Source organism: Oryx dammah, unplaced genomic scaffold (assembly GCF_014754425.2).
Source record: "Oryx dammah isolate SB20612 unplaced genomic scaffold, SCBI_Odam_1.1 HiC_scaffold_27, whole genome shotgun sequence".
NCBI classification, from domain to species: Eukaryota; Metazoa; Chordata; class Mammalia; order Artiodactyla; family Bovidae; genus Oryx; species Oryx dammah.
This window is the reverse complement of record NW_024070211.1, coordinates 18,816,334-18,837,696: the sequence shown is the minus strand read 5'-3', so window position 1 is coordinate 18,837,696 and position 21,363 is coordinate 18,816,334. Positions and strand designations below refer to the sequence as shown.

Here is a 21,363-nt window from a genome sequence, read left to right as displayed (position 1 = left end):
CAAATACTGAGTCAGTGTTCAAATTTCCCTCAAATATCTTATAAATATTATCACATAAATGTTTTTACAGTTCATACTTTTGAATTCAGATTTAAAAAAAACAACTTTCACACATGGCATTTGGTCGATATGCCTTATAAGTCTCTCTCAGTTCTGTCAGTTTCTCCCTCTTTCTTTGCCCTGCTTGTAATTTATTATTTGAGGACACCAAGTTTTTGTCTTATAGAATTCCCAGGCTCTGGATTTTACTGTTTGAATCCGTGTTTTGTTTAAATATTGTCATCACACACTTTTCCAAGACATTTTTAAAGATTAAAAGTAATCAGTGGGTTCAGGTATGGTAAGTTTTATTCATCCATTATAAAAATTTCCATCTAATAAATGCTGGAGATGGTGTGGAGAAAAGGAAACCCTTTACATTGTTGGTGGGAATGTAAAATGGTGTAGCTGCTATGGAAAACAGTCCTGGTTGGTCATCTATCTTATACATAGTAGTCTACGTGCGTTCATCCAAAGCTCCTGATTTATCTCTCCCCCTGATGTTTCCCTTTTAGTAACTATAAGTTTGTGTTTGATATCTGTAAGTCTGTTTCTGTTTTGTAAATAAGGTCAGAAGTATCTTTTTTTAAAAAATTATATTTCATGAATGAGTGGTATCATATGATATCATGTGAGTATTTGTTTTTCTTTGACTTACACCTCTTACTATGATAATTTCTAGGTACATCCATGTTACTGCAAATGGCATTAATTTATTCTTTTTATGGATGATTAATATTCCATTGTATATACACCACATCTTTATCCATTCATCTGTCAATGAACATTTACATTGTTTCCATGTCTTGGTTATTGTAAATAGTGTTGCAATGAACATTGTGATGTATGCATCCTTTCAAATTATGTTTTTTTCCTGAAAATATGCCCAGGAATGGGATTTTTGGGCTGTATGGTAACTCTATTTTTAGTTTTTTAGGGAACCTCTGTACTGTTTACCTAATATGTACCTACTGTATAGCATAGGGAATTCTACTCAATATTCTGTGATAATCTATATGAGAAAATAATTTTTAAAAGAGTGAATATATGTATGTGTATAACTGAATCACTTTGCTGTACACTTAAGACTAACACAACATGTAAATTACTTCAATTTAAAATGCACAGTAAAAAAAAACAAAAACAAGATTTCCATCCATTTTTAAAAAATAAATTATTTTAATTGGAGGCTAATTCCTTTACAATATTGTGGTGGTTTTTGCTATGCATCAGCATGAAGCAGCCACAGGTGTACATGTGTCCCCCGTCCCAAACTCCCCTCCCACCTCCCTCCCCATCCCATCCCTCTGGGTCATCCCAGTGCACAAACTTTGAGTGCCCTGTTTCATGCATCAAACTTGGACTGGTCATCTATTTTACATATTTCAATGCTATTCTCTCAAATCATCCCACCCTTGCCTTCTCCCACAGAGTCCAAAAGTCTGTTCTTTACATCTGTGTCTCTTTTGCTGTCTCGCATATAAGGTCTTCATTATCATCTTTCTAAATTCCATATATATGCATTAATATACTGTATTGGTATTTTTCTTTCTGACTTACTTCATTCTGTATAATAGGCTCCAGTTTCATCCACCTCACTAGAAATGACTCAAATGCATTCACCTAATGGTTTGGATAGCCACTCATGATCATATCTTCATCCATTATTACATTGCTGCTACTGCTGCTGCTGCTAAGTCACTTCAGTCGTGTCCGACTCTGTGAGACCTCATAGACGGCAGCCCACCAGGCTCCCCCGTCCCTGGGATTCTCCAGGCAAGGACACTGGAGTGGGTTGCCATTTCCTTCTTCAATGCATGAAAGTGAAAAGTGAAAGTGAAGTCGCTCAGTCGTGTCCAACTCTTAGCGACCCCATGGACTGGAGCCCTCCAGGCTCCTCCGTCCATGGGATTCTCTAGGCAAGAGTAGTGGAGTGGGGTGCCACTGTCTTCTCCGATTATTACATTAGGAGAAGCAAAAGGGTTATTCTCTAATTTCATTATTACTTTGACAATAATCATCTAGAGTAACTCTGATAACCAAAACTGTTTGTCATAATGATGGCTCTGAGGACAGTTCACACAGAAAAGAGGATAAACGCTTGATTCTTTCTATTTATTTACCAGTTTTCAGGCTGAGTGTGATTCCTCACTTCCTCCAAAGGTTGTCTAGGAATTGTTTTGTTTTGTTTCATTTTGAAAATTCATGTACATTTAAACATAGGTTTTCTTTTTCAAGTTAATTCAGTTGTCTTTACCTATTGGCCTCGAATTTTCCACCATTTTGCTGGGAGGTTAGGGAAGGGGGACTCTTTCAGGTTGGTTCCCAACCACTCCTGACACAACCCAGAGTCTTTAACAGCATCCCTTTAATCTGATATGAAGAACAATTCCTGGTTTACCTTGGCCATTTCATGTCCTGGACCTGGAATCAGCTGTTCTCCATGGTGTTTCTATTTCTTGAAGTGACAAATGACATTTCGACATCACAGTCTGGATTCAACAGGGTATTCCTAGCCACAGATTGACCCTTATTTCCATGTGCTTTTAGTGGACAGAGATAGGAAAAAAATCATAAACATATATCCTGAATTTATACTGTTACTTTCTTTTTTTTTAATTTATTTATTTATTTTTAATTTTTACTTTACAATTCTGTATTGGTTTTGGCATAGATTGACATGAATCCACCACAGGTGTACATGCGTTCCCAAATATGAACCCCCCTCCCACCCCCCTCCCCACAACATCTCTCTGGGTCATCCCCGCGCGTCAGCCCCAAGCGTGTCATATCCTGCATCAGACATAGACTGGCATTTCGATTCTTACATGTTATTATACATGTTTCAATGCCATTCTCTCAAATCATCACACCCTCTCCCTCTCCCTCTGAGTCCAAAAGTCCGCTATACACATCTGTGTCTTTTTTGCTGTCCTGCATACAGGGTCATCATTGCCATCTTCCTAAATTCCATATATATGTGTTAGTATACTGTATTGGTGTTTTTCTTTCTGGCTCACTTCACTCTGTATAATTGGCTCCAGTTTCATCCATCTCATCAGAACTGATTCAAATGTATTCTTTTTAATGGCTGAGTAATACTCCATTGTGTATATGTACCACAACTTTCTTATCCATTCATCTACTGATGGACATCTAGGTTGTTTCCATGTCCTGGCTATTATAAACAGTGCTGCGATGAACATTGGGGTACATGTGTTTCTTTCAATTCTGGTTTCCTCTGTGTGTATGCCCAACAGTGGGATTGCTGGGTCATAAGGCAGTTCTATTTGCAATTTTTTAAGGAATCTCCACACTGTTCTCCATAGTGGCTGTACTAGTTTGCATTCCCACCAACAGTGTAGGAGGGTTCCCTTCTCTCCACACCCTCTCCAGCATTTATTGCTTGCAGATTTTTGGATCGCAGACATTCTGACTGGTGTGAAGTGGTACCTCATTGTGGTTTTGATTTGCATTTCTCTAATAATGAGTGATGTTGAGCATCTTTTCATGTGTTTGTTAGCCATCCGTATGTCTTCTTTGGAGAAATGTCTATTTAGTTCTTTGGCCCATTTTTTTATTGGGTCGTTTATTTTTCTGGAATTGAGCTGCAGGAGTTGCTTGTATATTTTTGAGATTAGTTGTTTGTCAGTTGCTTCATTTGCTATTATTTTCTCCCATTCGGAAGGCTGTCTTTTCAGTTTGCTTATGTTTTCCTTTGTTGTGCAGAAGCTTTTAATTTTAATTAGATCCCATTTGTTTATTTTTGCTTTTATTTCCAGAATTCTGGGAGGTGGATCGTAGAAGATCCTGCTGTGGTTTATGTCAGAGAGTGTTTTGCCTATGTTCTCCTCTAACAGTTTTATAGTTTCTGGTCTTACATTTAGATCTTTAATCCATTTTGAGTTTATCTTTGTGTGCGGTGTTAGAAAGTGATCTAGCTTCATTCTTTTACAAGTGGTTGACCAGTTTTCCCAGCACCACTTGTTAAAGAGATTGTCTTTACTCCATTGTATATTCTTGCCTCCTTTACTGTTACTTTCAATCCAGATTCAGGTTTAACTAGTTTTTTTACTTCATTTTGATCTTGTAATATTTCTTTCTCCTTTATACTGAAACTCAAGGTTCCTAAGAGCATTAACATAATTACCACCACAGAAAACAATATGGAAATTCCTTTAAAAACTAAAAATAGAACTACCATATGACCTAGCAATACCACTCTTGGGTATAAATCTGGAGAAAAGCATAATTTGAAAGAATGTGTACACCCCAATATTCATTGCAGCACTGTTTATAATAACCAAGACATGAAAGCAACCTAAATGTCCATTGACAGAGTAATGGATAAAGAAGACATAGTGCTTGCAGGTGGAATGCTAGTCAGTCACAAACAAGAATGGAATAATGCTATTTGCATCAAAGTGGATGAATCTAGAGATTATCACACTAAGCTAGATATGTCAGAAAAAGACAAATATTCACATGTGGAATCTAATTTTTTAAAAAGATACAAATGAACTTAATTACAAAACAGAATCAGACTTACAGATAATAAAAGCAACCTTATGGCTACTGAAGGGGAAACACTGGGGGAAGGGATAAATCAGGAACTTGGGATAAAAACACAGACACTACTACATACTAGATAGATGCATAATTGGGACTAGATGGATGAATAATATAGCACAGGGGCCTCTACCCAATATTCTGTGATAACCTATAAGAGAAAAGAACCTTAAAAAGAATGAATATATGTATATGTATAACTCAATCACTTTTCTGTAGTGTAGAAGAAGTGAAAAAGATGGCTTAAAACTCAACATTCAAAAACCTAAGATCATGGCATCCAGCCCTATACATCATGGCAAATAGATGGGGAAACAATGGAAACAGTGACAGAATTGATTTTCTTGGGCTCTGAAATCACTTCAGATATTACTGCAGCCATGAAATTAAAAGACACTTGCCCCTTGGAAAAAAAGCTATGACCAATATAGACAGCATATTTAAAAAGCAGAGACATTACTTTTCTGACAAAGTCTGTCTAGTCAAAGCAATAGTTTTTCCAGTAGTCATGCATGGATGTGAGAGTTGGACCATAAAGAAAGCTGAGCGCCAAAGAATTGATGCTTTTGAGCTGTGTGTTGGAGAAGACTCTTGAGAGTCCCATGGACTGCAGAGATCAAACCAGTCAATCCTAAAGGAAATCAGTCCTGAACATCCATTGGAAGGACTGCTGCTGAAGCCAAAGCTCCAAAACTTTGGCCACCTGATGCAAAGAAATGACTCATTAGAAAAGACTACGATACTGGGAAAAATTAAAGGCAAGAGGAGAAGGGGACAATAGAGGATGAGATGACTGGATGACATTACCAACTGGATGGACATGAGTTTGAGAAAACTCCAGGAGTTGGTGATGGACAGGGAAGCCTGGTGTGCTGCAGCCCATGGGGTTGCAAAGAGTCACAGACGACTGAGCAACTGAACTCAACTAACTGAATACTTATTGCCAATATATCACTGAAAATGCTAATTGACTTTCTATTTTATGAAAGTTCTTATGAAGTCATAAATAAAATAAAACTGATTAGCAAGAGGGCAGAGAAAAAACTTCAACAGCATAAACACTGATGTCTGATTTCAGGAAACCTAGAGAAATAAATATTTTGTGTCATTGATTCTACTTTTCATTTTTAATGATTTCCACTTTTCCAATATTTCCTTTTATATATCTATTTTGTTACATAGACTTATTTGTGTACTCTACTAAGTGGCCAGTTTATGTCTCCAGAGTCACGGAAATTTCACTAAGCAGCATAGAAACCAGAAACTGGGTTTTTTTCTTTTTCATTCTTTCTTGCTAGATACAATGGAGCAGTGTAGATAAAAGGTAACACCAGGGATACCTTGATAAATTCAAAGTAGCTGACAGATTTCTAACACACACAAAAAAAACACCACCAAAAGCCCTCAGTCTCATTTTTATATATTTATATTTGCACTCTCTTATCATTTGATTTTTTACTACTCAACACTTGTCAGTGTTACTACTTAATTTCAATTCATGGCTTCAGTTTCCAGATCTGGAAACAGCGAACGAAATTAAGTTTGGAAATCACTGATGTTCAGCTTTAATAATAAGCTGACCTCTAACAAAATTGTCAGAAATGGTGTTTCCTATAGAACAGGAACCATTCCATTCATTCATGTAATAGAATGAGAGTTAGCTTCTGTTCATCTCTTTAATGAGGTGTGTTCTCTTCTTCCAGACTGACAAATACACAAAGGGAAAAAACAGAAATCCAATCATGCAGATGAGAACAGTAGAGTGCTTTTTAAAACATTAGCCAAGCCATGGAATTTCTGTGGTTAAAGTCATAAATAGTCCCTGGAGAAGCCATTGATAATCACCATTTGGCCTGAATGGAGTCCTTCAGTCAATGCATGCTGTTTTCGTTTTTCCTTTTTATTTTTTTAATTACCTGATTCACTGTTTTTGTTGTGGTCCCCCGAGGCTTTGCCTTCTCCTGTGGAATTTTCTTGACTAGAATCCCATGAGATGACATTTCTTCTAATTAGATTTCTTGGCTGTTAGAGATTATTATGCTAGAAAACACACATTCCTTCCTCTTTCCCTTTTCTGATATTTCTATCCTGCTCTTGTGTTTTTATTTATGCAAGATGCAAGCCAGATGTTATATTAATAAGAGAGCTGACTTTCCTCAAGGAGCTATTCATCAGCCCAGAAGTAGACCCTGTTGCAATTTCTGGGAATTCTTCAAATTCTTTCCTTACTTTTTTTTTTTCACTTTAAGTAGCAAATTTTGGAAGATACACTTGAAAGCCATATTACTGTAAGTATAGAATTACTTCTGTTTACTGGGAATGTTGATGGAGATGGGGAGTTTTCACAGTTAAATTTTAAAGTTAAAGAAGAAAGAATTGAAATTAGGAAATATATCTTATAAATGTAGGTAGCATATCACATTTGATGTGTATAAACTTTTTGAAAATGTAATTGCTGTTGTTCAGTGGCAGAGTCGTGTCCGACTCTTGGTCATTCCATAGACTGCAGCATGCCAGGCTTCCCAGTCCTTCACTATCTCCCAGAGTTTGCTCATACTCATTAAATTAATTTAATTGAAAACTTAAATAGAATAAAGATGCCATATCAGAGCAAGGGAGTATCTTACACAGAGAAGTCCAGATTCTTTGTTATTTGAAATGTGTATGTTAAAATATAAAGAATTAAATAGTTCATTTCTGCCACAAATATAATTCTATAAAATGAAACATATTAAAGCAAAATAGAAAGAGCTTCTTATACTCATCAGATGAATACATCTTCCAGGGCACAAAAATATTTTTTTAACAACCACAGTTAAATTCATTATGATTCCAAAAATAATCTCTTAAAACAGACATGAGATCCTTAAACTAGCAAACATCCCAGGAACACTCAATAAAAGTTTTGGAAATCTTTTTTACATCTTCAGAAGGCTTATTCTGTGTCTTCTTTCCTTGCTGGTTTTGATTCTTAAATTAACTGATCAGACAAAGGAGGTCATCTGAAGTCCATGACCACGTGTAAGACTTGAACCTGGGGAACAATGCAGTACTTCCACCTTTCAACATGTTGTCCAGGCACTCATAACCTGTGTGTGTTATTCATATGTTGAAGCATAATTTTTATTTTTATTTATACCATATGTTTAAATCAAAATGTATGGAGAGCCCCAGCAACACTGCTGGCTCCCCCAGCACTATGGCAAGTAGGAGTTGATAACTCGCCCTTGATTTCACTAAGCTAGTTCTGGTAGTAGTTGTCTGCAACTAAAAATCAAGTCCTCACTGTCTCAAGAACCCCCAGACCTTTTATTTTATGTCTGTTGTGCTAGCATCCATAGAGATAGTGTGGACACTCTCTTTGCTCATCGTTGGCCTTCTGTACCATTATTCCTTGCGTGTGTTAATTGCTCAGTCATGTCCAACTCTTCGCGACCTAATGGATTGTCGTCTGCCAGGCTCCTCTGTCCATGGGATTTTTCAGGCAAGAATACTGGAGTGGGTAGCTAGTCCCTTCTCCAGGAAATCTTCCTGACCCAGGGATCAAACCCAGGTCTCCTGCATTGCAGACAGATTCTTTATAGTCTGAACCACCAAGGAAGCCCATTCTTTGTCATCATTAAAAACCTCAGCTTTGATCTTGTATATGTCCTCCTTAAACACTGCTTTCCAGAATTCTAAACTCTGCTGTCCTTCCTAGTTCACTGGCTGCTCCATCTCTGTCTCCTTTGCTGATTTGTCTTCATCTCTCTGACCTCTTATTATTAGAGTTCCCCAGGTTTCAGGCCTTGGACATCTACCCTAACGACTGCATTCCTTTGGTACCATCACCCAAGCCTGTATGCCATGCTGATTCCAAAATGTAAATCTTCACTCTGTTTTTCTCTCTTCAACTCCAGACTTTTATATCCCATTGGCCTCTCCACACTGCCACTCCGGTGTCTAGAGGTGTTGCAATAGCATGCATTAGATATCACCTGACTGCTAGCACTTCTCACTCCTCCACTGGTGCCACTGAAGTTCCAGCTATGACTATCTCTCCCTTGGACAATTAAAGCCGTCTCCTTGAGGATCCATTTCTGTCCTACAGTCTATTCTTGACACCATGACCAAAGTGATCCTGATTTTTAAAAAAAAAAGATAAATCAAGTCACTCAACAGCTCAATATCTTCCCAACTCACTCAGAGTGAAGCCCAATGTGTTTACATTGACCATGGAGGCCTGACCTCATTCATTAGGTTTTTGTTGACCTGAGCTCCTACCCTCTCACCCCTCACTTGACCTCAGTCACATGATGTTATCCAGATGCTCCTTTCCAGGGACTCTCCCACTTCAAGTCTTTTGCACATGCTTCTTTCTCTGCCTGAAATGTTTCTCTGCCAACATCTATGTGGGCTGCCTACTCATCACCATTCCATCCTAGTTCATTCCTCTTTATCACACTTGCTGCCATGTGGTGTTTAAAATGCTCAGATGTTTTATTTACTTATTTTATTTATTGCCTGTCACCAGCCCTTGGTGGCTCAGGTGATGAAGAATCTGCCTGCAATGCAAGAGACCCGGGCTCAATCCCTGTGTTGGGACGATCCTCTGGAGAAGGGAATGGCAATCCACTCCAGTCTCCTTGCCTGGAGAATCCCATGGACAGAGGATCCTGATGGGTTACAGTTCATAGGTAGCAAATAGTTGGAAATGACTGAGTGACTAACACTTTCACTTTTCACCACCCTCATACAAAAAAATTTAAACTCTACAAGTGCAGGAATTGTTTACCTTTGTTGTTCACTGATTTCTCCTTGTCCCCTAAAATAATGACTGGCAATACAGTGCTTACTCAGTAAATAAGCATTGAGTGAATGAATTTCAGATAGTCTTGAAATCAAAGATATGATCTATCTGATGGCAAACATAAAATGACAACCTACAGCATTCATAGTTGTGTGTTCAGTGCTACAGTGGACAAAAGTAAAGGATATCTGCCTTCAAAAGAATTTTAAGAAGTTATATTCCTGGGTTCCCTGGTGGTCCTTTGGTTAAGAACCCACCTGCCTATGCAGGGGACACAAGTTCAATCCCTGGTTAGGGAAGATCCCACACGCTGCTGCAGAGCAATGCAGCCCATGCACCATTAACTACTGAGCCCACATGCTGCAGCTACTGAAGTCCATGCTCCTAAAGCCCATGCTCCCCAACAAGAGAAGCCACTGCATTAAGAAACCCACACCCCAATGTTCATTGCAGCACGGTTTACAATAGCCAAGACATGGAAGCAACCTAGATGTCCATCGGCAGACAAGTGGATAAGAAAGCTGTGGTACCTATACACAATGGAATATTACTCAGCTATTAAAAAGGATGCATTTAAATCAGTTCTAATGAGGTGGATGAAACTGGAGCCTATCATACAGAATGAAGTAAGTCAGGAAGAAAAACACCAATACAGTATATTAACGCATATATATATGGAATTTAGAAAGACGGTAATGATGACCCTATATGTGAGATAGCAAAAGAGACACAGATGTAAAGAACAGACTATTGGACTCTGTGGGAAAAGGTGAGGGTGGGATGATTTGAAAGAATAGCATTGAAATATGTATATTATCATATGAGAAATAGATTGCCAGTCCAGGTTCGATGCATGAGGCAGGGTGCTCAGGGCTGGTGCACTGAGCTGAACCTGAGGGATGGGATGGGGAGGGAGGTGGGAGGGAGGGTCAGAATGGGGACACATGTACACCCATGGCTGATTCATGTCAATGTATGGCAAAAACCACCACAATATTGTAACTAGCCTCCAATTAAAATAGGGGGAAAAAGGAAAGAAAGAAACCCACACACAGCAACTAGAGAGTAGCCCCCTCTTGCTGCAACTAGAGAAAGCCCACAGGTGGCAGGGAAGACACAGCACAGCCAAAGAAATTAAATAAATAAATAATTTTTTTTAAAAGTCATACTCCATTGTGGGATTTTAGACACATCTTTATAGAACACAAGTAACCCAACATAACACAGACCAATAGCATATAAGAATCACAATTGTTTATATATCACTGCTATCTTTTGAAACAAGACGTAAATATATCATTCTAAACTCTATTTTTTGAAAGCAAGTCCCAACTCTATTCATTTGTCAGAAACAAATTCACATGTCAACATACAAGATGATGACAAAATAAATATTTAATTAAATTTCATTTATTCAAATATTTATTCGAGAAATAGATTCGGTGAGCCTTTCATGTACAAGACAGAGCTCCAAAGACATAGGCTCTGATTATGGATGAGAAGGGCCAGGAACTTTGCACTTACAGAGCCTATCATGGTTTACTTGGGCTTTGACCCAACTAACTGATGAGGGAAAACTGAAAATTTTTCCTTGTTCTTGTTCATCACAGAAGCACACTTCCCTTTATAACTGGAGTATCTTCAAAGTCTACTTGTCAAATATTGTGGGTTATATGAGGAAGCAGAATATGGGTACAAGGGCAGTGAAAGGCAGACCCCTATTTCATGAAAAGTTAAATATATACTTACAAATATAACCTACAAGCTTCACTCCAGTAGAAATGAACAGCAATCATAGAAAGACTAGTACCTGAATATTCAGAACAGCTAAATTAGTAATATCCAAACACTGAAAATAATCCAGTGTCCCTCAGCAGTTCAATGAGTAAACCAATTGTGGTATATCCACACAATGAAATAATAATGAGTAATACAAAGAGCAAACTATTGATGTATGCAACAATTTGGGTGGATCTCAGAAGTGTCATGCTAAATGGGGAAAAAGATACAAAGAGAATGATGTAATTCCATTTATATAAATTCTAGAAAGTGCAAATGAATCCATAGGAACAGAAAGCAGATCAGTTATTGCCTGAAAACACGAATAAAGGAAAATAAGGATTGTGAAAGGGATCAAGGAACCTTTTAAGAGTAATAGAAATATTTGTTATCCTCATTGTGGTGCTCTTTTATGAGAGTATTCACCTACTAATATTCATCAAATTATGCCCTTTAAATATGTACATTTTCTTGTACAAAAGTTATACCTCAATAATGCTATTTTTAAAATATACATGCCATCCAAAAATTATAAAAAAAAAAAAAAGAATTTTAAAACCATACCTCCCCCCAAGAAAAAGCACTGGCGGAAGCACCTAGCAGTGTTTGGTACATATTGGTGCTAAATACATCATTGTTGAAAAATACACATCTGCAAATAACTGTTAGCACTTACATAATGCTTACTATCAGTAACATTTGTTAATTTAATTAATATAAATTCTATAAAGCAAATTTTATTATTACAACAATTTAAAAAATATTGTGCAACTGTCTTCTATGTTAGGTTAGGACACCGAGAGCCTAGTCTTCAAGGTTATCCAGTCGGTAAATTGCAGAACTCAGACTTCCACACATGCAGTCTGTCTCCAGATGCATGTCTTTAACCCCTATAAGATACCACCATAAAAGAAACAAAAGAAGAAATTAAAGAATCCACAAAAGAGGCTTTTCTGTGTGCTTAGCAGTCAGGGAAGTCTTTTTAAAAAGACTGGATGTTTGCTGAGCTTTGAGAGGTAGGGAAATTTTGAAAAAAAAAAAAAAAGAAGAAGAGTAAAAGTGTATCTCAGACAAAGTTGATGCTGTCAGGCATGAAAGAACCCGAGAAGGTATTTGTCCAGTCTTTGGTGACATTCCTTACAGCATGAGTTAGATCAAAGTCCACTGACATTTTATCTTATAAATATTGCATGCAGTATATAAATAGCCAGATCAGTGGGGAAGAAGAACAAGAGGAGGTGATTTCTCCCATGGCAGGAAAGGAATAGAAGATGGAGCTAGAGCTGACTGTTCAATGATGAATGTGGCAATCCTTTTATTTAATGTACGGTATGACTGAGAAAAGGGGAAATGATGAGCCTTGGTGGCTCACACTGACAAGGAAAAGGAAATATTGCTTTCACGGGGTCACATGCCCACACCAAAACTGGTTGCCACAATTAGGAATTAAGAAGAACAAAAATACTACTCTTGGGATTTGACCACGGTGGTGAAGATGATGTTAACCAGACATCCAGGAGGACAAATACAGTGCATATATTCATGTCTAAAGAAACCAAGAGACATCTTTCATGAGAGCAAACTACAAGGAAAGGGCAGCCAAAGGGAGGGAAGGTCACGCAAGGTGCCTGAAGAAGCAGAGAAGACCAGATGCAACTCTTGAGCAAGCTTGCAAAGCAAGGCTAACAAGTGAGGAATGGAAGGAGGTGATCAGACTTGTGGCAGAGGCTGAATCAGTGCTGATATGAAGAGGACTGAAAAAACAAGTGGACATTAAGAGACATCATGTGGATATACCCTGCTTGTAGGAAGTGATCTGCCAATGGAGAAGTGAGAAGAGACACACTCCGCGTGACGGACAAGGTGGCTGCTACCAATTTGAGTAGTTGGGAAGAATAGCACGAAGATAAGTTCATTCTCACATAAAATTGTACATTGTAAAATAATTTCTGCTAGCCTAAAATACAATCCATGGTTTCCACCAAGCCTCCTAAGAGGAATTTAACATTTTACAAATATGTGCCATGAAAATCTACCCTCTTAAAAGTGTATTCAGAATAACTCTTGGGACTTCCTTGGTGGTCCAGGGGTTAAGACTTCTCCTTCCAAAGCTGGGAGCACAGGTTCAATCCCTGGTCAGGGCACTAAGATCCCACATGCCTCACAGCCAGAAATATAAAACAGAAGCAATATTGTAACAATTTCAGTAGAGACTTTAAAATGCCACATAAAAACAATCTTAAAAAAATTAAATCTCAATAGACTATTAGCAAGTGAAATTCAGCAGTACATTAAGAATATGATAATAATAAATAATCTAGTGATCTTCATTGTAGTATTATAAGAATGGATCACTGATAAATATATATGAATGTAATTCACTATAATAATTGTTCAAAAGTAAAAAAATTGCAACAACCATTATTTATGAGAAAAAAAAATTTAAACCATGGTAACATAAGCATAAGACTTTAATATGTCTTTATCAAACTAAAGGCCCAAATTATACAAAATAAGAAGCAGTGGAAATTTTCCTCTTAAAAACTGAGATGACTGTTATGAATGAAAAAAGAATTGAGGTATGTAAACTGGAAAAGACAGAGAATTTTTGCAGATAATATGATCATTTACTCAGAACACTCAAGAAACTCAGAAAGCCATTAGAATAAAAGAAATCAGTAAAATCTATGTGTCTGTAGCTATATCTATATCAGGTATTAAAACAAGTTGGTATAATGAAAGAAACAATTACAAAGAAGGAAGTAAATTATCAAAGACCAACTATTTCATGCAAAATCCATATTAAGAAAACTTAAAATACTATCTAGGTACCCAAAAGACTTAAAGAAAATACATATCATAATCTTAGACAAGAAAACTCAAATGTCATTAAACTACCCACTTTCTAATTTAACCTGTGAATTTGTAACGTTCCCCAAAAAATGACTAGGCCTTAAAAAATAGGCAAGCCAGTTCTAAAGCTGACATAGAAAATCAACAAGAAAATATATCCACATAATATTTGAGTGAGTTTAATGAATTGCATTAGAAAGTGTAATTGATTACTATATTGTCTTATTGTGAATACATAGATGGATCAAAGAAAGAATATATAAATAGACCCAAGGACATGAGCGATTTTGTTTTAGGATATTTCTACCAGTACGTGTAATAGGAATTATTTAGTAAATGGTTATGAGGCAATTGGTTAGCCATCTAACCAACACTGATTTACTATATCACTCTGCAATAAAATTTATATTTATAGTTCTGTACAGTGCATGACTTATTGCCATCACATTCTTTCTAGTGAAAGTGCTTGTAAAGAGTGAAATGGCCAACTGTTCACACATAGGCAGAGAGAGAAGGCTTGACACTAATGGCTGTTAGCAGCATTTCAGCTTTCCCCAGTAGAACACAGCCAACACAGAGCAGACTCTAGAGCAGACAGTGAGAAAACGCTGCTCAGGTGCTAGAAATCGCAGTGCCCCGCTTGAAGTTGGTCATACTACTCCCTTAACCCTTAAGTTGACTCCTTCGGGTTTTGCCTCTTCCCTTGGTTCTCACTTTCTATTATATTTATTTCAATGCTATTTCCTATGCTGTAAACTACAAATTGGCAAAGAGTTTATTCACTGGAAAAGCCCTTGATGCCGGGGAAGGTTGAGGGCAAAAGGAGAACGGGGCAGCAGAGAACGAGATGGTTAATAACATCACGGAATCAATGGACATGAATTGGAGCAATCTCCAGGAGATGGAGAGGACTGGAGAGCCTGGCATGCTGTAGCCCATGGGGTCTCAAATAGTCAGACACAACCTAGCAACTGAACAATAACAGTAACAAACTTAAAACCATTTTGGAGTAAATGATAGACTCTTCATAGTTAGCATATGTTAATGCAGGTTGTTGTTGTTGTTTAGTCACTAAGTCATGTCTGACTCTTTTACAAACACACAGTTTTAAATGTTCACTTACCAAAGTGTTTCCATAAGACGGAACATGAAAATTCATTGTTCTTCCCAGGCATCAATACTCAAGCTGTCCATTCAACTTGGTGAAATCATTCATCTATAATAGTCTGTAGTTTGCTATTTTTACCAAAGCGTTTTGTTTGTTTCCAGGGTTTGTGAAATAGTAAATCAATTCATCTCTCTGAACGTGAGCTCTAAATGATCAACCAGTGTGCTCCTTAAAGCTTACCTGGGAAATGATCATCACTTTCTAAAACCACCACACGATAACAAGATTCTGCCTTAAGGCAAAGGCTGAAATATAACGAAGGCTTCGTGGTACTATTATGAATTGTTTAAGCCTCTGTCGCCAGCCTGAGTTTCATGCATTCTCAGGCTGCTGAATTATATCTTTGTACACTGTAAGAAAGCTCACCTAACATTTTTTTTACATAAGGGAGATAAACCCTGTTTGTGAGCTCTGCTGTGAAGGAGACTGAACACAATACTTGATCATGGTCCCTGAGACTGTTCACCAAGCCTGAAATGTTATCAAATAATTACATGGTAGCAGTAGAAGCTGGAGTGTGCTTTCTGTGTTATTTTGCTGTTCAGTGGTGTCCTACTCTTGGCAACCTCACCGATTGCAGCATGCCAGGCTTTCCTGTCCTTCACTATCTCCCTAAGTTTGCTCAAACTCATGTCCATTGAGTCAATGATGCCATCCAACCATCTCATCCTCTGTCGCCCCTTCTCCCCCTTCTCCTTCTGTGCTATTGGCTCAAGTCAATTATAACTTCTTGCAAACTGCTCCATCAACTTCTGCTAATTGTAGCATATATCTCCATGACAGAAGGGAAGCTCATCCTTCATTTACATTGCACTTTTCCCAAAGCCTAAGCATAGCAAATTCTGTCTTGACTAATTATAAATATCCTTCCCCTCAGAATATGACAGAGAGACCGAAGGATGTCTGCTTTCCTCCCTTTTCATTAAAAGGGAGTTGCCATTCGACTAAATTGAATTTTCCTTTCATTCTCTGTGGATGAGTTTGCTTAATATCTCTGCAAGCACATAAATCTTATGCATCCAGCTGTTGCCTGTCAGGCTGCTCAGGGCAGCTCTGTCCTTTCACCAACCAAGTGGGAAGCTTTGGGACCAACCCAGGACAGAGTCAACGTATGCAGAGTTTGTCAGTTCCCCTTGACTTCCTTCTACTTCCTAATCACCAGGAAGCTTATTCCAGGACGAATTCAGGCTTGGATCATCTAGATCATTCCATACCTATTAAAACTTACCAGTCTTGTTGCTCAATCTTTCAGATTTACTAGACTTCCGCAACCCTGATGCTGGGAAAAATTGAGAGCAAAAGGAGAGGGCAGAGGATAAGATGGTTAGATAGCATCCCTGACTCAATTTAGATGAACTTGAGGAAACTCTGGTAGATAGTGGAGGATGGGGAAACCTGCTATGCTGCCTTGGTTCACAAACTTGGGGTCACAGAAAATCAGACATGACTTAGCTACTGAACAACAACAACAAGCAACTCATTCCATTCTGGCCAAAGTTAAAGAAAGGAGTTAACTGCTTATGGACTATACTATCCTGACTTCCTGCAATGCTTACCACTTATCATCACCCCAGCTCCCTTGGTAAGATTAGATGGCCTTCAGTCTCCGTTCATCCTCCCATAGCATCTTGTGACCACACATCAATTTGTATCGCAATTTTCTGTTTCCAGGTTAATCTTCTCAGTGAACTGAGCTCTTTAATGAAACATGCTATGGCAATTATATATGTTTTAATGTTATTCATCTTTTTATTCCTAGTACTTAGAAGAGTGTCCAGTATATAATAGGTATCCAAAAATTACTTGATGAATAAATCAATCATTCACTCACTGCTCAGCCTACCTAGATTAGGACCCCTGGAAAAAATTCTGCTGATATCATTCTTCCTAAAGTAAAAAGCTATCCAATCTGTTCTTGAGTGGGTGTGACCAAGCATCAGGTATTCTAAGCATGATTTTTTTCCAACAAGCATACCTCCTTCGTGAGAAAAAAACAAAACAAAACTGGATGGTCACTTTTTTCACCTAGATGTGACCATATATTCTAAGAAACACTTTCTAATACACCCTTAAAATTTGTTCAATCAAAGCAGAAAAAGAAATCTAGCGCCAGCTTCAAGGACAAACTCTACTAAGTTGCCACAGTTCAGCTGTGTATTATATAACGCTATTGTCCTGCCTGCCTGCTAAGTCACTTCAGTCGTGTCCGACTCTGTGCAACCCCATAGACGGCAGCCCACCAGGCTCCCCCGTCCCTGGGATTCTCCAGGCAAGAACACTGGAATGGGTTGCTGTTTCCTTCTCCAATGCATGAAAGTGAAAAGTGAAAGTGAAGTCACTCAGTCTTGTCCGACCCTCAGCGACCCCATGGACTGCAGCCCACCAGGCTTCTTGGTCCATGGGATTTTCCAGGCAGGAGTACTGGAGTGGGGTGCCATTGCCTTCTCCCAATGCTATTGTAGCACTGTCAAATTTCTAGAATCTAATAATGATACACATCTTCTAATATATTTATGTCTGTAAGTCTATTCCTAGAGACTTCTTTATCATTTTTGAGTTAAGTTCCTCATGAACACCATGGCTCAGTGTTCTAATATAAAATGAAAACACTAATAGAGCCTATTAGAAGTCTTAACAGGGAAGGTCTGAGGAAGAAGACAGTGATAAAAGTGAGGCATTCAAAACAGCCCAATGAACAATAAACAAAATCTAAATATGATTATATTAAAATATTTTACATTAGTTTCAGTTCAGTCACACAGTCATGTCCAACTCTTTGTGACCCCATGGACTGCAGCACGCCAGGCTTCCCTGTCCATCACCAACTCCCAGAGCTTGCTCAAACTCATGTCCATTAGGTCGGTCATGCCATCAAACTGTCTCCTCCTCTGTGATCCCCTTCTCCTCCTGCCTTCAATCTTTTGCAGCATCAGAGTCTTTTCCAGTGAGTCAGTTCTTCGCATCAGGTGGCCAAAGTATTGGAGTTTCAGCTTCAACATCAGTCCTTCCAATGAATATTCAGGACTGATTTCCTTGAGGATGGACTGGTTGGATCTCCTTGCAGTCCAAGGGACTCTCAAGAGTCTTCTTCAAAACCACAGTTCAAAAGCATCAATTCTTCCATGCTCGGCTTTCTTTATGGCCCAACTCTCACATCCGTACATGACTATTGGAAAAACAGGTGTGTAAATAAGTGATTCTCGTAAACATTGGAAAATTCCTCTAAGAACTGAAGAAACTTACTTTAAAAATAAACATTGAATTTTTTCCATTCTTTCATGCATTTTGGACAATGTATCAGAAAATGCACTCTCTGAATTAAGCAGTAAGATAGAAGGTCTTCCTTTTCATGAATATTTCAGTCAACCAATAACCCCATACTAGCTTATTCTTTTATTCTTTCTTTCTCCTATTCTTCTTCCATTTTCTCTCTTATATTTCTACCCCACATACTAGTGCAGAATTAAAATCCTATGTGATCAAGAACATAAGAAAAGTGTTGGGTTGGAAACTCTTGCATGCTGCTTCTTGCTAGTACATCCTTTCCTCTCCACCCTCTCCCTGCCTCCACCCCCAACCCCACCTCCAGCTAAATCATTCCCTGATCTCCAGCTGCCACCTTGACAAAAACTGAGCCTCAGAGCCTCACATGTAGACCTATAATTTGTCATTTTATTTTTTCGATCACAGCAGGGAGCTCCCTGTTGCCAAGGATTTCCCACCTTGAAATGAAAGATGAAATAGACACCTGCAGAATTCTCTGACAACTCGTTCCTCATCCTGGCGAAGAGCCTGAATAAGACAGCAGAAAAGGCTTACAGGATGATGGGGATAATATTCAGTGCTAGGAGGAACTCCTGAGGTGAATGCCAAGATGATTGTTTTGTTTAAAGGGCAGTCAGTCGTGTCCCCTGGGGGAAAGGAAAGAGAACAATGGTTTTTCTAAGAAAAAAAGATTTTACTTTGGAGTCTCTTTTTAGTTTATTTGGCCAGGCCAACTTTCTTCCATTTTTTAATTTATTTAATTTGTTTTCTGAGAGATCTGATTGATCTAGGATTACAACACAGTCAACTATACAGTCTGAGGTTCAGATTGGTACAGAAGTGACAATTCAGTTGTTCATGAGACTCAATCTCAGAATAAAATAGCTCTTTACCTAAAGTGTTTCGATACACAAAGCACCTACTTTCTCTCAGTGCCTTAGTTCCATTCAAACTCAGTCACAACTGGCCTTTGTTTATTTCTGCATCAGATTCACAATCAAAGTACTAAAATTCTTTCTTCTTTCTTTTTATCACCAGATAATGTTTCTAGGCTCAAACACGGGCAGAAAATGCACCAAATGATATCAAAACAGAGTATTATACCACAAGCAGTATTGGAGCAAATCACCCATCTATCAAGAAAGTTGCCATTACACTGTCATTTTGCCTGATTAAAGATATATTAAATGTATCTCAAGGAAATGCTTTTTGGTCATTTGTAACACGAGAACTTCCCCTCAAAGACATTACAATACTAGTTAACCTCCCTTCCCACCATCCATGTATTTCCACTGTTTTCTCTTTTTGGTTGTTTTTTCACATCTATAACAGAATGCAGAAACCGAAGTAAGCTGCTCTCAGGCAGTTCAGAAGGGAAAGTAGGGAAAAGCGGTCTGGGGGGAAGCTTTGCTTAAATATACCCTTTTACTCATTTATTCGTTCAGTAAATATTTATGGAGGGCTTACTGCGCCAAGTGTGCTAAGAAGTACTGGTTTATAATGGAGAAGAAGGCAGACCTGATTCCACTTCATGAAATATTAATTTGTCAGCAGAAGGGGATGGGACAATAAACAAGTCCAAGTAAATATCAGATTTTAGATGATTGATTCTCATAGACAATAATAAGCACCACGAAGGAAATAAGACCTAGTGATGTGATGTGGGGGCAAAGGGAAAGGAGAGGAACTCTTGATTAGGATGGTCAGCTCTCCCTGAGATAATGTCCAGCTGAGACGAAGCTTAAGAAGGAGCCAAATGTGCAAGATCCAGGCACAGAGTGTTCCCAGTGGAAGGGACAGCAATAACAAGCTCTGAGAAAAGAAAGCTCTTGGCCATGGTGTCTGGAGCAGAGCCAGCTTCGTGGGAGCTGTGTGAGAAGAAATCTGAGAAGTGGCCAGGGGCTGAATAGCACAGCCCAAGGGAAGAACAGGGCCATCACTTTCCCTGTTTGTGAAAGGGTAGGCGGGCAGAAAATTTAGCAGGAATGGAGACTGTAGCCTGACGGTGTGTGAAGTTCACCGTCAGCAATGCAGAGGGTAAATGAGGTCATCAGAAACAGCTCTCTCGAAAAATAGGAGGTTACTGCCTTGAGCAAAGTCACTTAGCAAATCTGAACTTTCTGAACCCATGTAGATATCACCTTCTCCTTGCTCAGGTGTACTGGAAAGACTATCCTAAAATACTATTTGAAAATAATATGTTCATTGTGGTTATAATGAGTAAACTATACATCTATAAAGCAAAGAGTGGAAGAGACGTGCCAAATGAAATATTTCGTTCAGATGATACCATAAGGAAATACTTGGTTGTCTCTTCAATGTTATAATAACATTTTTAGAGTAAAGAAAATCCATCTGGGGCTTTTAGGGTATCAAAGCATATATTTGCAACTAGGAAGAAATGCCTCAATACTTGTAAAATAGAAAGCAACTTTGATTTTTATTCAAAATAAAGCACCACGAGATATAACGTCGGCAATTTGAATTAATAGGTTATCACTTTACAGAAGTCTAAGAGATTTCAGGAGAGCAGACAGGATTAAATGAGCATCCAGCTGTTCATCAGTTAATTGAGTTTTTTCTTTTTTAAATATTCAGTAAGTGTTAGAAACTGTTATAAAGACTCTCAGTATGAACCAATCACAGAGAAATAGCAAGACACCCACCCGCTTTATGAATTTTGAGCTCAGCATGATTTCCAACTGGCTTATATTCCTTAGGAGATAAGTTGTTCCCCAAATAATTAGGCACTTACATCTTTAATGTGTTTTTGCAATCTGGCCTAATGATGTGACAGAGGAATGGTCAAAGTGTCATACGGCCTACGGATACAGAAATTTCCCAAGGGGTCAGCTGTCCTTCTGTCAAAACTACTTTAAATTGTTTATCAACTTGTGTGTTT

At 38.3% G+C, this 21,363-nt stretch overlaps 1 long non-coding RNA gene across 1 annotated transcript in view; it reads left to right on the top strand.

Annotated features, from left to right (window-relative positions):
* LOC120854284 overlaps positions 1–19,664 on the top strand; it is a 67,250-nt gene extending 47,586 nt beyond the window's left edge. Inside the window, exon 5 of the long non-coding RNA XR_005718948.1 lies at positions 19,500–19,664. This is a non-coding gene — a long non-coding RNA (uncharacterized LOC120854284). The remainder of the gene's footprint in view (positions 1–19,499) is intronic.
* The last annotated feature ends 1,699 nt before the right edge of the window (positions 19,665–21,363 follow it).